The 15,625-nt window shown below is 52.9% G+C and overlaps 1 long non-coding RNA gene across 1 annotated transcript; it reads right to left on the reverse strand.

Annotated features, from left to right (window-relative positions):
• Nucleotides 1-1,458: 1,458 nt before the first annotated feature.
• LOC134557137 (uncharacterized) lies at nt 1,459-14,088 on the reverse strand. Its single transcript, XR_010081996.1, has 4 exons — nt 13,913-14,088; nt 6,247-6,412; nt 4,326-5,580; nt 1,459-3,566 (listed from the first exon to the last, which is right to left on the reverse strand). It is a non-coding gene; the product is annotated as an uncharacterized LOC134557137 (long non-coding RNA).
• Nucleotides 14,089-15,625: the final 1,537 nt, after the last annotated feature.

Genomic DNA, 15,625 nt, shown 5'->3' on the forward strand with positions numbered 1-15,625 from the left:
ATGGAGGGGTCCTTCTTTCCGTCCTTGCTTTTCTCGTTTCAGGGCAGGATCTGGTGCAGAGAAAAGGCAGAGGAGGAGCAGAATTGAGGCTCTGGAACATCCCCTGGTGTGCTCGGCTCCACACACCCGCCCGAGCTGCTGGAGGACAGAGATCACAGCGACAGGAGAGGAAAAACCAGGTGGCAAAAAACAGCCGGGAAAAAAGAAGTGTTAAATCCCAGGGGCTGGAATTGCAGCAGGCGAGGATCCCACAGCAATCCTGGGGCTAAATCACAGCTAAAACCAGAAAAGGTTGCTCTGAGGAGCATTTTTAGGTGGTTCGCGGGGGGCTGGGGGGAGTCACACTCCCAGGGGACATAAATTGAGGTGGTGGCATTAAATCCCAGGCAGCTCTGACCCGCTCACCCCCGAGCCCCAGCCTTTATCAAACCCAGCCTCGGGAGAGGCGGCTGGCAGGAGAAAGAGCCGGAGATTTGTGTGTGTAAAATCCCCTGAAACAAATGGCTCTGGTGGGGCAGGAGTTCACCCACCAGAGGGGCCCGGGGGTGACTCCGGGAAGGTTTCGGGGGATGAGGCAGGAGCAGAGCTGGGCTGGTGGCGATGGGAACAGCCTCTCCTGGGAGCCCAGGCTGCCGGGTGCCAGCTGGGCAAGCAGGATTTGCCACTGGGCTCTCACTAAAGGGAGAAAAGAGGCCACACTTCCACCCGCCGTGCCCCTTTGAGGCTTTGGTGACCACAGCAAGGGGCCACTCCTGGCCTGACAGCCCGAGGGGACATCCAGGAACCCTTCCCCAGGCTGATTCCAGCCTGGCTCCCTCTGGAGCTGGATTTAGAGCTTGTCCAGCAGGATCAGAGCGAGCTCCCAGCTCCTGGAAATCCCTCCTCGAGGTGCACTCCATCAATCGCAGCCCCAGCTGCTCTTTGTGTTCCTTCCCAAAGCGCTGCAGCACATGTACAAACACAGAAAAACACAAACGGGGATAAATTACCTTCCGGGCAAAGCCTGAGGACTTTGAAATTGCTGAAAAATCAAAGCACATTCCGGGGGGGAAACGTGGTAAATTGGAAGGGGGAAAATGCTCAGGGAGGTTTTAATAAAAGCAGAGCCAGAGAGGGAGCTCAGAGCGCTCTCAAGATGTTCATGAAGTGAGTGCCAGCACAACCCTGGGGGCACAGAGGAGTTAATGCCCCCAACCATTTTCCAGATGGATGTGGGTGTCAAAGCCAGCTGAAATCACCCAGCCCGTGCAGGGGGAGCACTTGGGGTGCCCTCCTGGGGTGCTGGAGAAGCAGAGATTTCCCAGCTGTTCTCTGAGCCAGGCAGGAACCAGCACTGAACACAGCTGAGCAAGCCAAGGATGGCTCTTCCAGGTGAAGGAACAACAAAAAAAAGGAGTTTTCTAAATGAAAAACATAAATCTAAAGTGCAGCCTCAGCTTCTTCTCTTCAGAGTGATGAGGTTTTAATGTTGGAAGCTGCAAAGACAACCAGCAAGTGATGGGGAGGAGGAGGCTGAGGCCGAATTCCCTGTTGGGAACACGGAGCAGGAGCTGGGATCAATACACCCAACACTGCAGAGCCTGGGGGGCTGCAAACCCCTTGCTTTAATCACCCACCACAACAGCCAGCCTGGATTAAAGACCTGCAGCCTCCTGAGCTTGTTGTGGCAGCCTTGGGAAGGGCCCTGGTGGCTTTGTCCCTGCTCACCCTGACACGGTCACCACGCTCAGGGACCTGCCAGGCTGTGTTTTCACCCCAGGCCCAGCCTGCTTCTGCCTGCCACAATATTTTCCTGGCTAATCTTAGCGAGGCTGGAGTTGGGATGGAGATCAATGCGTGAAATGGAATATGCTGAGATATATTCTGGATACGTCGCCGGGAGCGTTTCGTGACGGGGAGGCAGCAATGACTCCAGCAGTGTTTTTCCCCAGCCTCAATCTTGGCACACTTTGACTTTTTCCTCCCAAGGACCCATTAGTCACTGCCCTGAATATAAACCAGCCCGAGCAGCCAGATCCCTCAGTCCTGCAAAGATCCCCCACATTGTAATTCCAAAATAACACCACACTCCTTTAATGATCAATAGCAATTACTAAGTCATTTATATCCAATAAAGGCTCCAGCAGGAGGTCTGGGTGATATATTACTGTATAAATTCACACTATGAAGCAGATTAACAAAGCATTATGAAAAGCAAGCTTATTATTTGCATGAACATGAGGCTCAAGAGCTAATTGAAGCAATCCAGCAAAATGTCAATGACTCCTTTTGTATATGAAATATTCATTAAAGGCAAGCACTTATTCGTGAGCGATTGTTTATTTATACCTTTTCATTTGCATTCTGCTATAAAACTGGCTGCCTTTCCATTAGGGCACAGCCAGCATCACTTTTCTTGGGAATCGCTGGGACTTGGAAATTGCCTCCTGTCTGCAGAGAGCAGTGGGGGATTTTTCTTAGGCAGTGGATGCGTCTGAGGGATCAGGGCTGATGGAAGGGGAGCAGCTGCAGAAGTGATGAACAGCCTCGTGCCTCCTCATCCTCCCTCTGCCCTCCTCTTCCCTGGTGCTCTGGAATGGAGGTGGCTTCGGAGGAGACTCATTTGGACACTCCAATTCTTTGCAGTGAGACCTGGGGGAGCTGCCAGCCTTGTGACGCATTGTTCCTGGGCATTAGTTTGATGTTTTCCTATTTATTTTATTTTTATTTCTGTGTTTTACGTTTATTAATGCTAACAAGCAGCATTTTCCCCTCTGCCCCTTCCAGACCCTCCCTGGGCACGGCCCACAGGGATGGATCCAGCTTTCCCTGGATTTTTGCCCACTGAAGATGCCGTGGGTGACATCAGGAGGTGTCACCCTGCTCCTGGCACCTCCCCATGGGGTGAGCCCGAGGCTGGCAGGGCACAGCCTTGCAAAGGAGAATTCCCATTCCCCAAAACCACTGGAAATGAGTGGAAATGGCTGGAAATGGGTTTGGTTTCCATTGCTCTTGGGATCGTGTCCAAACACCAGGGCAGCAAGCAGTGATGGGGGTGCAGAGGCACAGCAAAGATCCCACAGATCCATAGGGAAAAGCTTCCCCCAAAAAAGGAAGAACTTGTTCCCCTCATGCCCCAGGGAGGAGGCACAGTGGGATCCCGAGGCTCTGGGCACCCTTTGCCTGCTGCTTTCTCCAATTTAAGCCCCAAATGAAGTTTTCCCCAGCCCATCCATTTGCCAGGACAGCTCCTGGGTTACAAATCAATGCAACACCGCATCTTATTTGCTCTGCAGCCAGCTGAGCAAAACAATGTAGTGCCAACAGAGACATGAATCTCCCTCATTTGTCTTCTGCTAGAAAAATTTCAAGGCTGGAGCTTTTTTCCTGGCTCTCTGGCAGCACTGTCAGGAGGGTGACGTGTTAGGAATGGCTGGATGGGGGCTCAGGATTTGTTTTCTCGGTGATTTCCTCGGTCTAAATTGCAGCTTTGCTCACACACGTCCCCAGGTGCCAGAGACAAATGTTTGACCAACTGCTTAGGGCGGGACGGGAGGATCAATCTTGGATCGCTGCTCCGAGGGAGGCTGCAGGGCAGATGGAGCTTTAATTACACTGAGGGGAAACGCCTCTGAAAGACCCCATGGGTGAGGATTGGCTCTTGGGGCTCGGGTTTTGCTCCTCAACAGCACTGGAAGGTGCAGGGATGAATTTCCCTGGGGGAATAAAGCCCATTCCCTGCCCCCTGAGCAGAGTTCTGCCTCTCCCTGCTGTTCCTCACCCCAAAAATCCTGCTGGACAATCCCTTCCCGACAGCACCTTTTGGGGATTGCAGCCACGGGCATTTTGGGGGGTATTTTGCTGCTCCCCTGAGCTCTGTTCCCAGACCCCATCCCACCACTCAGCCACCCACAGAATAAATCACTCTTAGCTGACCCTTCCCAAAGCTCTCAGCACTCAGCCAGGGCAGCGAACCCCCAAAGAAGGGACCCCAGAGTCCCCACAGAGCCTCCAGCTCCCAGGAAAGAGGCACAGCAGCCCCCACAGCTCCATCGTGCTGCACAGCTGCTGCACAGCTGCTGCACAGCTGCTGCACCTCCCCAGCGGAGATTTCCTGCAGCGCAGACCCCGCTGCGCCTCCGGGAGCGCCCGGCCAGCCCCGCGCCCTCCGTGGAACCCGGCAGGGCAGAGCCCGACGGAAAAATCCCCGTTCCTGTCCTGGGAGCGGCAGGATGAGCCTGAGAGGAGGCAGGGGATGAGCTGACAGGGAAAGGAACCTGCTCAAGGATGCCCAGGATGCGCAGTCCCGAGGATTTTCCGTCCCCTGCATCCCCAGCTCATCTCACCCCCGAGCCCTGGAAGTCCCCGATGCTGTGGAAGGATGCGAGAGCTGCCGGAGCGCCAAGAAACTGCTGACAAAGAGCGCTGGCTGCGCCCTTAATGGCTTTTAAATCACGGGAGGTTCAACAGGAAAAAAACAACCCCTAATGTTTACTCACACTTGCGCAGCTTCTTATTTGCATATAATTGCTTCCTGTCACAACACTCCATCCTGAGCCTCTTAATCCCGGCGATCAGGGAATGCCAGGAATAAATCCTGGGAAGCCTCAGGAGCAGGGAGCGACAGGGACATCCCAGCAAAGGATTCATTAGAGAGAGGAACAAAGGGGAAAAAATGAGGTGAAAACACGGGTTTCCCTGGTGATTTGGATCGGTGTTTATCAATCCTGGGAATTCCAGGGACACTCACTGCACAGCTCCCTCCTGCAGCCCTTTTTTTAAATCCTTTTAGCTCACAAACCCCTGTCAGAGCAAATGGAAAGATCCCAGTAATGATGGAATAGTTTGGGAGACAGAATCGCTCCCCAGAGCTGGGTTTGAGGTGGGGCACGGATGGCTCGGGGGGTCCGGGGTGTCCCAGCAGCCCCAGGAGCCCGGGGACAGCGGGAAGGAAGCGCTGGCCGTGCCTGTCCCACTTTCCTGCTCATCCGATGAGGCACTCGGGATGCATTTTTTAAAAACCTCCGTCTGTCTGGAGGATTTAACTCCAGGGACACCTCCTGAGGACGGTGCTAGGGATGTTGGAAAACATGATTTCCATGGAGGGCTGAGAACCAGCTGAAACCAGCCCTCCGTGGAACTCTGGAGCTCTTAATTAGACAGGAATTAACGCCCTGGGAAACATTTGATTCCTAACAAGGGCACAGCTCCCTTTCACTGGGATTAGCATCCCCTGGACTCCTCAGGCTTTACATCATCCTCCAGTACACAGATCTGCTTCTCCACTTGTCCTGGCATCACCTGCCTGTGCGGAAAGTCTCTCCCCATCTTTTTTAATCAGCTTTTCCTAAGTTCTAAAAGGCCCTAAAGAGGTTTTTAGAGCATTTCTTGAGTCAAGCTTTGAAGGCGTGGCGTTCTCTGCCAGGCGTGTCGTCTCTTCCAGCATTCCTCCGGTTCAGGGGAGGCTCTGCATTCCCCAGACTCCAGCGTTTCTCCTGACAGGCCCCCGGATACCCAGAGCCCATGAAATTTTAACAGAGCTCCGCGTTCGCCCAGGCACGCTCGGGTTCGGCAGAGCAGGAGGAGGCCACGCTGGATGGGCTGACAAGACACAAAAAAGGCAGCAGATTTCAGCTGCCATGCTAGAGGAGCTTGAGACGAGCTAATGAAGCTCTTAGGGGGGGGGAAGGTGCCCTATATTTTGTTTTATTCCACTTTATTTTCCCTCCTCCCCGGTCCCACGCTCTCCCCTCGCAGACGTCATTGCGGGCGAGCACGTGTGCCGGCTCCGATGATTTATTCAGGAGCCACAGCAGCTCTGCCTTCCACTCCAGCGAGCAAAAATTTCAATATTTCATATGGAAATCTCCAGCTCTCTGTCCCTGTTTCTGCCTAAAGCTGCTGCTCCTCTCTGGGGTGCAAACACGGGGTGGGTGCAGAGCTCTGCTGCTGCTCAGAAGTTTTTCCTGAGTTTTCTGGATGCTGTTGAGTCCCTCCCTCCTCTATCCAAACCCAGGGTGGCACAGTGTCCCCTGCCAGTGCCACCAGCCCTGGCTGTGCCTGTGGTTCACCCATGAGCCTGGAATTCACCAGGATTTACCTGTTAACGACCCTTTTGTTCAGTCCCTGCACACAGAAATTCCTTCCTGTAATATTTAGTAAATCCTGTAATTATTCCTTCCTGCAAGGGCCCTTTCCAGAGCAGGTCCAAGGGAAAAGGTTTTGTCTTTTCCTGCAAGTTTTTGCTTTGTGCCTGGAAAAACTCACCTGGGATTTGGGGGATGCCAAAAGTTCTGCACTCTCAGAGCTTCCAGAGGCTGCAACCTGGCTGGCACCTGGGGCACTGGTGACAGTGACACTTCTCTGTGCTGGTTTTGGGATTGAAAACTGCTCCGAGGAACAAGGCAGAGCAGCACGTCCAGCCTGATTCCTCCTAGGGAGAGAGTAAAAGTCTTAATTAATATTATTCTCCATTCAATTAATACCACTCTCCATGAATGGTTTTAATCAGCCGTGCACTCTTGGCAGCAGGGCTGCATTTCCAGGGGTGAGCTGCCCTAAATCCACCCAAATTTTGGGAGGAGAAAGGGGATGGAGAGGTCAAGGGGTGCTGGGCTGAGCTGGTTTCTGCCCTGAGCACAGAGCCTGACCCTGCTGCTGTTGCTGGCCCAGATGGAACAGAGGGGCTGAGACCTCTCCCTTCTTAGGCTGAAATTTGGGAATTTTCCAATTTTGAGATCTGCAATACTCAGAAAATAAATCTCTTTTCCAAGCCCACCCCAAATCCTTCAGCTTTTGAGCTGCTGGGGACTTTTTAAACTTTTTGAGCCCAAATTTGGGGTTTGGCTGGAATGAGGGGTGTCAGTGAGCTCGATCGGAGCAGGAGGTTCATCCCACTGCTGTTATCCCATGGAATATCTCATGGAATATCTCATGGAATATCTCATGGAATAGCTCATGGAATAGCTCATGGAATAGCTCATGGAATATCTCATGGAATCTCAGGGATGAGGGCGAGCAGCACGTGCAGGGGGTGAGGATGCTCTGGCAGCTGATTCCTGCTCTGCACTCCCATCCCACTGCATCCCACAGCATCCATATGGAACAGGGCCCACGGAGAGGGAGATGAGAGGCACCAGAAAGTGATGGTTCAATTGGAGAGAAGAAAGGGAACAACCGAGATGATAAATTCATTCCAAGAGCGGGGGGAAATTCATGTCTTTTACTGCTCTCCCAACAAAAACATGAAACACAAACAAATCAAAGGGCTGGAAGTGCTTCCAGTCTGCGACATGACCTGACTGAACAAGAGCCTTTAATGTGCAGGGAGCTCCCAGGAGGATTAAACTGCTGATAATAAATTATTGAGAAATATTAGGTGGCGAATGGGCCCGACGCCAGATTGATTCACAGCGACATCCATGAAGAACAAATGGAAAAATGCAAAAAAAAAACCCTTAAAGCAAAGCAAAGCTGAGAGTTTGAGAAAAATGGAGTGAAAGCATCTCCCAAAGGCTGTTTTGGGGTGCAAAAGGGATCTGGGAGAGGTTTGTGTTCCACATGGAGGATCTGCAAATCCACAATTTTCCTCTGGGTTCCCAATTTGGCTGGAAAATTTCTTGGGTGCCAGGGGTGCCTTGAATATGCTGGAAGCAGGAATATCCTGGGATTGACCCTTCCTGCTGGAATGAAGGGAACAAAGGAGCCAGACACGGCCATTAAAGGCAGCTCAATGGACTTAATTTAATTTTTTTTTTTCTGTTAATGCTATTAATCATCATAGGCACACGTCAGGAGCCTGCTGCATATTTAAACTGGGCCAGGAGCCAGTGATTTCTCCTATGCAATTTCCTAATGTTAATAATGTTTCCATTAACCATATTCAGGGAATCTGCCACTTTTTGTCCTCTTCTGGCCCCTACTTTTTACTTTTAATTATGACCCAGTGTCAGCTATTGAATAGGTCGTCGCATTTGAAGCATCTGCAAAGATTTCTTTTTAATAATGCAATTTCTTGGCTGTAATAGCCCTATAACAGGAGTAATTAATGAACCACACATTCAGTGTGCTCACAGGGGCTGCCCATCCATCCGCAGCAAAATTTGCTGGTGGAAAATGTGCTCCAAACCAGGAGAGACCCAGGAAAAATCCAGCAGGGACTGCTGCTACCCCTTTCTTCAGAAGAGCAGAGCTGGGGGACACTAGAGCCTCCTGCAGCTGCAAAGGAGGGGTCTGAGGTGACTTTCACAACTCCCAAATACTCCAAAATTCAGTGTCAAGGAAAAGTGACAGCAGGAAAAGTTCAGGAAGTGACTCCTCAGAGCAGGATTTCTCCTTTCTTCCGTGAGGATGTGGCAGCCCATTGCACTGGTGGGACAGAAGGAATTCCCCCTGCCACTCTGCTGCTGAAATTCTGCCCTAAAACTGCCTGCCTTTCCATCAGGGCTGAGGGAAATACCCAGGAAAGCAGGAAAGGTGCAAAGGGAAAGGCCTGGGGAGCTGAGGGGTGTGGGGGTTTGGGAGATGTGACCGGGAGCTGCCAGCATCAAATTCCCTGTGGGATCAGCCCCTCCTTCCCTGCTTCCCCCCTTTCTCTCCCACCACAGGAGCCAGAGATGATCAGGGAGAAGAAATAAAATTTTCAGAGTGGCTGGTTGGGGGGTGACAACCCCTGGGGAATCAGCCAAGGCTCGTGTTGTCATTGTCACCAAAGTCACCAGCCAGGGGGACACTGACACACCTGAGCTGCTGCTTTCCCCAGCCCTGAGCCCACTGATGGCTGGGAAAACTCTGACAAAACATGGCAAAAACCTGATAAAACACATCAGCTGTGGGGACAGGTCTGCAGAGAGGCAGAGCATCCCACTGGGTGCCACATCCCACTGGTCCCTGCATCCCACCATCCCCAGCACCTCCCGTGGGGCTGGCGGAACACGACAGCAAACACAAAATTAGGCTTTAGGGAGCTAAACGGGGCTTTTGCAGCAGAGAGCCATGAATCAGCCTCCTTGTTGGGAGCTATTAGTGTCTCCCTTGCCCTACTTTCCCGTGCTCCGTGCAGAATTCCGTGGCTGGATGTGTGTTACTAAACCAAAAAGGACGTTAATAAATGAGGAACGATGCAGTCCCCCCGCCTGGCTTCAAAAGGAGCCGGGTTTGCAGGGCTGAGGTGTTTAATAAAATCCATCCCCACCCCCTTGTCCTTCCCCTTCTGTCCCTTGAGCCCCAGCCCTGTCTTCAGCAGGGCCAGGGCTTCTCTTGATGAGGAATTGGGATGAATCAGGCAATTAGCTCCAGCAGTGCCTCGGAGATGCCAGCGCTCTGCTGCTGCCCCAATGCACTCATCTAATAAATGTTTGCAGGAATTTAAGTGTCACCAGCAGCAGTGACAGCGTGGGGACAGCTGGGGAGGTGCTGCAGGAAGCTGCTGCCTCTCCCAGAGCCACAGAGGGGACAGGAGAAAATCTCCTCTGCCGGGGAGGGTGGAGAGGCTGGTTCTGGATGGCCCATGGTGTCCAAAACACAGGAAAAGTGTTGGGTGCTCTCTTCCCTCTGGAAACCAGCATTCCAAGGGGAAATGTTGAACCACAAGGTAAAAAATGCCCACGTTGCACAGTGCCCACACCCCCGAGGTCCCTCCCTCATCCTGGCAGTATCCAAAGCACGGAGTGAGGAGAGGAGGGGGAAAAAATCCCACCCTCACTCAGCGTCTGCCTCTGCTCGTGGCTGATATTAAAAAGAGAGTGAGAAGGGAAATGAAGAGAGCCCTGAGAAGCTTGAAAGGTAATTAAGGTAAAACTCGTTAATATTTCAAGGCAGTGCTGTGCCTATTACAGCAAAAGGCCTGGCTGGAGCTGGGGAAGTGACGGGAAGAGCTTGTCTCATTGCATAACAGCACATTAGGGGATCAAAGCAAGAAAACTGCAGCGACCTGCTGAAAACCCGTGCAGGGTGAGGGGGAAAAAGCCACTGGAAAAGCCTGGGAGAGCAGAAAATAAAAAAGCTGCCAGTTCTTGTTAGACATGAATAATCAGGGAGAAAAATTCCCTGCAATCCTCTCAGGACTTTGTGAAGTGTCCTGGCCTGGGATGGTTTTGGGGGAAAGGAGCTCAGCCCTGGAGGGTGCAGGGGGTGGGCAGAGCCTTGGGAACACGCCAGGGGCTCCTTGGGACCCTCATCCCCCTTGGGTGAGGATGAGGATGGGGCAGCACAGCCCTGGGCAGGGTTGGAGGAACTGGGCTGAACACCAGGCTTGGAGGGGCTCGGTTATTGATCAGGGCTGGAGGGGCTGGGCTGATTATTGGGGTTGGAAGAACGCAATTCTCGAGGTTGGAGGGGCTCAAGTTAATTATCGGGGCTGGAGGGGTTCAATTAATTGTCAGGATTGGAGAAGCTCAGCTAATTATCTCTCGCAGTCATTGTTATTCTGGCGGCAGCGGGGAGGGCTCGGCTCTCGGGAGAGGCTCCATCTCCGGTTTCATCTCCAGGAGGGCAGGGAAAATGGGGATTTTTCTTCTGCTTGAACATTTTCCAGCACTCCCCCGGGCACGAGCTGATTGCTGCCCAAAAACCCTCGGGAGGGGAGGTGGCAGCAGGTCCTGGGGGTCCCCAGTGCCTCCCTGAGCCCACCCTGTCCCTGGCCAGGGATGGCCCAGCCTTTGGGGGACGCAGGAATCCCAGGAAAGCTCAGTGCCTGGGGCTTCCCGGGATCCCAGCCGGGGCTGAGGGTAGCAGAAGGTCCCACAGAAGGGTTGGGGCTGCAAACAGAGCCTGGAAGCTCCAGGGATGTGGATTCCCAAAGCTCCATCCAAGCTCCTTGGGTGTGGGCTGTCCTCCAGTCTTGGACTGGGACCTGGCAAGGTGAGGAGTGGATTCCAGCACTCCACTGCTCTGCTCCCAGCAATCCACACCCCAGATTTGCCAGGAACACATCAGAAAACGTTTGCCTCTTCAACACACAGACCAAATAAACACAAATCCCCCAAATTTCCCATCTGTGTGCCAGGGTCCTGCTGCAGGTGCGCCTGAGGGGTGCCCACACCCGTCCTGCAATGTGCAGAGCTGTGAATTCCCAGCACGCCGTGATTTATTGATGCCACAGATCCCCCCTCTCCTCCTCCACGGTTCCTCCGAGCGGAATGATTCCCAAATTAAATTGTGGCATTTTTCCCAAGCACCAGCTCCCTTCAATGTGCAAGGAGAGGGAAAGAACAGAGTTGCAGTGGAGGAATCACAGGATGGGGAGTTTATTTGTGTTTATTTGTGTTTTAAAACACCAGGCTGGGCTCTCCCCGCTCAGGAGAGCAGCACAGAGCTGTGAGGAAAGAAATTTGGGAGGGAACCAGGCAGACTTGGAAGGGGCTGTGGACAGGAGAACTTCTCAGGGAGCTTTTAGGAATGGAAAGAAATTTAAAATACATTGGAAAGATACAACACAGCTGTAAGGGCTGGCAAAAGGGAGCGTGAAGGAATTGAGGGAACAAGCAGCAGTCCAGGAGGGGAAGCCCTTTCAGGATCTCCTTTCTAGGAAGGTGAAGGATCCAACCTTTTTAGCCTTGCCAAAAGCAGGAAGCTCATTTTCCTGCTGCACTGGAGATGACACCCGGAATATTCTACTTGGATCCCTCCAGGCTCTGCAAAAACCAATTTCCCTCACGCCAGCAAAACTGTGTTTTATTAACGGCAATTTGAGCACACCGATAAATCCCAGCCTGGCATAATTCCTTGGAAAATGGCATGTCTGCATTGTTGCTACCTCCCTGCTCCTTGCTCGGAACCATTTAGGACAATACTGACTTGGCAGGGTCTATTAGGCAGGATATTCTGGGATGTGCCACAAGTGCTGGTGTTAAACATTCTGGGGGCTGCTCAATTCCTGGGCAATGGTCCCGAACAGCAGGAGCAGCCAAGGGGGTTCCCATCCATCCATCCTGACCGTGGGATGGACACTGCTCCTGCTGTCCCTCAGTGGCCCAATCTCAGGAAAATGTGGAAAAATCAGAGCTGAGTTTGGCAGTGAGAGGCTGGGAGGGAGGCCAGAGAGGTGGGAACTGCGTGGAATCATGATCTGGGTTGGAAAGGACCTGAAAATTCATCTCATTCCACCCCCCCTGCCATGGCAGGGACATTTCCCACTGTCCCAGGGTGCTCCAAGCCCTGTCCAGCCTGGCCTTGGGCACTGCCAGGGATCCAGGGGTAGCCCCAGGTTCTCTGGGCACCCTGTGCCAGGGCCTGCCCACCCTCCCAGCCAGGAATTCCTTCCCAATCCAAACCCCTCTTTCAGTTTGAAGCATCACTGGGACCCCGCAGGCAGCCTGGGGGATGTGGGAAAAGCTCCTGGATCACCCCAAGGGTGCTTCAGGTGGAGGAAAACTGAGGCTGCTGCAGAAGTGAAGATTTCCCCTGGTTCCTTCGCAAACTGGAAGTTTAGGGCAGGAGAGCACAGCCAGGGCAGGAGTCTCACTCCTACTCCACATCCAGAGAGTTCCCCCTTCCCTTCCTGGGATGGGTGTGAGCCCCTGGATGGGTGTGAGCCCCTGGATGAATCCAGGCTGGTGGGAGGTACCTGCTGCTGCCCAGCCTGGCCCCAGCCGCTGCCAGGACACACCAGCAGTGCCCATAGATCTTTTTTTAATTTGAAGAAGGAACAGTTTCCAGGAACTGCTCCAAAGTTAGAAACAATATGATGCTGCTGGTGAATAAGTCATGAGGGCTGGAGCCTAAATCTACATATTTATGTGCACACTGCCTCGTGCAGGGGGATGATTTATATAATTTATACAAGGGAGAACACTCCCAGCTCTGCCAAGGGTCCCGCTCTCCCCGGGCTGGGCTGTGCCCCACAAAAGCCAAGCTGCCACCCCAAAGTCCTGCTGAAGGCTGGCACTGAGCTCCCAACCTCGACCCACTGCCCAGGTGGCTTTGGGGACACACAATCCTGCCCTCAGATCCGTGTTTTCCACCTCCCAGTGCTGCCAAAGCCATCAGCAGGATCTCTCCTATTAGAGAAACTGAAAATATTGCCAGTCAATGATATCTCAGAGCGGGGAAGTCAGCAGAGATCTATTTTCATACACTTTCCATATCAACACTTATCATTTTTTTCCCTTTTTTTTTTTTTTTTTCTTTTTTAATTATTGAAAGTTTCTGCTTCAAGAACCTCCCCCATTCTCAGGGGGTGGGAAAATTATATTAAAATAGGCCTTTTGCTAATCTCTGCCTTTTAATGTGCAGCGGAGCCACGCAGTTATCCTTGGGAAAGCTGGATCCCAGAAACATCAGAAAGCCTCGTGTGCCTCCAGGGTCTGCCTGCCACCTCCCCACCACGAGAGCAAGCGAGCCTAATTAAATTGTAAAATTGCAACTCGCGCTTTCCCTTTATTTTTTCCCTTTTTTCGCTCAGCGCTCGGCTGTGCCTTTAATTACCACCTTCAATTATGTGTCACTTCAAGGCCCGAGTCCCACTTTTGAAAACTCTTTTTTGCTTCAGTCAAGGGGAATAAAAAAAAAAAAAACAACCTGTGGAAAACACGAGGGGATGGCTCAGGTGTGGAAGGCTCAGGTGTGGAAGGCTCAGGTGTGGAAGCCCAGGCTCCAGTTTAACTTTAATCTGTGCTTGAGAGCTTTGCAAGGCTCAGAGCATCTCTGTGCCTCGGTTTCCCCAAACACCCCTCTGCCCCTGGGGATGGCTGGGTCCTTTTCTTTAGGATGGAATCATCACTGCCCCGCCAGGACCTGGCCAAACCCCCTCAGTGCCCTGCAGGGACCTGCACAAGCACAGGTTTGGGGGCACACGGAGCTCCAAGCCCCAGCCTCTGTCCTCTCACCCCAGAAATGCCCCCTAATGCTTCTCCCCCTCCCCAGGACCCCCCTGCGAAGGAGTTGAAAGCCTTTTCCTGAGGAAGGGCTTCCTGAGAGGCAGGAGAGGTCTCACCCCCATCACAGCAACACCGAGGGCTCGGCTGGAGATCAAACGCCTCCGCTGGCTGCGCTCAAAGGCGGCCGGGGCAGCGCTGAGAGCCGGGGCTGCCTCTCCCAGCACGCAGCCTCCTCCTCCTCCTCCTCCTCTCCTCCTTCCTTCTGAAGCGCCTCCGGGCTTGCATGTCTGCGGCAGTGCCCCCTCCCTGGCCAGGAGCATCCAAAAATGGAATTAAAACCACTCCGAGACGCTTGTGAGGAGAGGCAGAGCTGCCTGTCCCTGCACGGAGGAGGGGATGGGGAGAAGGACATTTGTGGCGGCTCTCGCCGCTTCCCTTCATGGGATGCTGAGCAGCGAAGCATTCAGGAAATTCCCAAGGAAATTTGGGAGGTGCAGGAGGCTCCTGGGTGAGGTGTGACTGTCCCCTGTGCTGGCAGAGGGGTGAGCACAGCCAGTGCAGGGAATTCAGAGAATCTGCTCCTGGTGCTCCTGAGGTCTCCTCTCAGCCCCTGTGGGAGCGGGAGATGGGCTCTCCATCCCAACCACATTCCCGTGTTTCCTCTGGAAAGCTCAGCCCTCCCAACCTAACTCCCTGGGTTTGGGCACTGCAGGTGGGCAGGTTGTACCTGCTCCATCTCTTTCTGTGAGATCTGGGGGGAAAAAGAGGGAAAAAACTTGTGCAAGGACCAGAGAGGAAAAGGAAGTGTTTCCTGGGAATGAGTCCTTCATGGCAAAAGAGGAAGGGGAACTACAAGGATTAGTACAGACACAAAAATTAGGAGTCAGGAGTAATTAAAAGAGCCTGGATCCCCTCTTAGCCCCAGAGGAACCCCTGGTAATGGTGTGGGTGCTCATGAAGGGGATACAGCCAGGACTGTGAAGCCCCTGATGAGCCTCTCCCCATCCCCAGCAGCACAACGTGCACACGGCAGCCCCTGCTCCATCTCCTCTGGCAGGCACACGGCAAATCCCTGCACAGCCCAAATCCTGCAAGGGTTAGATGGGATACCAGGGAGAAATCCTGCCCTGGGAGGGTGGGCAGGCCCTGGCACAGCCCAGAGCAGCTGTGGCTGCCCCTGGATCCCTGGCAGTGCCCACGGCCAGGTTGGATGGGGTTTCGAGCACCCTGGGACAGTGGAAGGTGTCCCTGCCCATGGCAGGGGTGGAATGAGATGAATTTTCAGGTCTCTTCCAACCCAAACTCTTCCACAATTCCATGATTAACCCTGAGGGCAGCCCAGCCCTGGCAGGAGCAGCTAACATGTGGCAGAAATAATTGCTCAGCCCCCAGCTCGACGTGACCCTTGGGCAGCCGAAAACCGGAGCCACAAAGATGGGATGGATTGTTTGAACGCATGATGAAAACCCTTGTGTGAGCTTGAACCCAAGAGGGTGTTGTGATGCCTGATTAATTTATGTCCACGAGCACTTTGAGGGTGTCAGATTATTAAAGAGGTTATTATGGGATTGCACAGAGATCCTTTATCCCACAAACTGGAAGCAGGAACAGCCCCGGCCATGATCCCACTTTAAAGAGCACAGGCAATTAGCACAGAGCCTACTGATGAACAGCAACCATTTTATTTTTTCATGTTCTGGAAATGATGCTGCATTTTCTGGTGATGACACATTGTCCTGGCACAAGAGGACAAGGAGGAGGAGAAGCTCCTGGTGAAAAACAGGGAGCTAATTATTCTCTCCTAAAACATGCAATGAGTTGGGACCCAA

Source organism: Prinia subflava, chromosome 12 (genome assembly GCF_021018805.1).
Source record: "Prinia subflava isolate CZ2003 ecotype Zambia chromosome 12, Cam_Psub_1.2, whole genome shotgun sequence".
Classification (NCBI taxonomy): domain Eukaryota; kingdom Metazoa; phylum Chordata; class Aves; order Passeriformes; family Cisticolidae; genus Prinia; species Prinia subflava.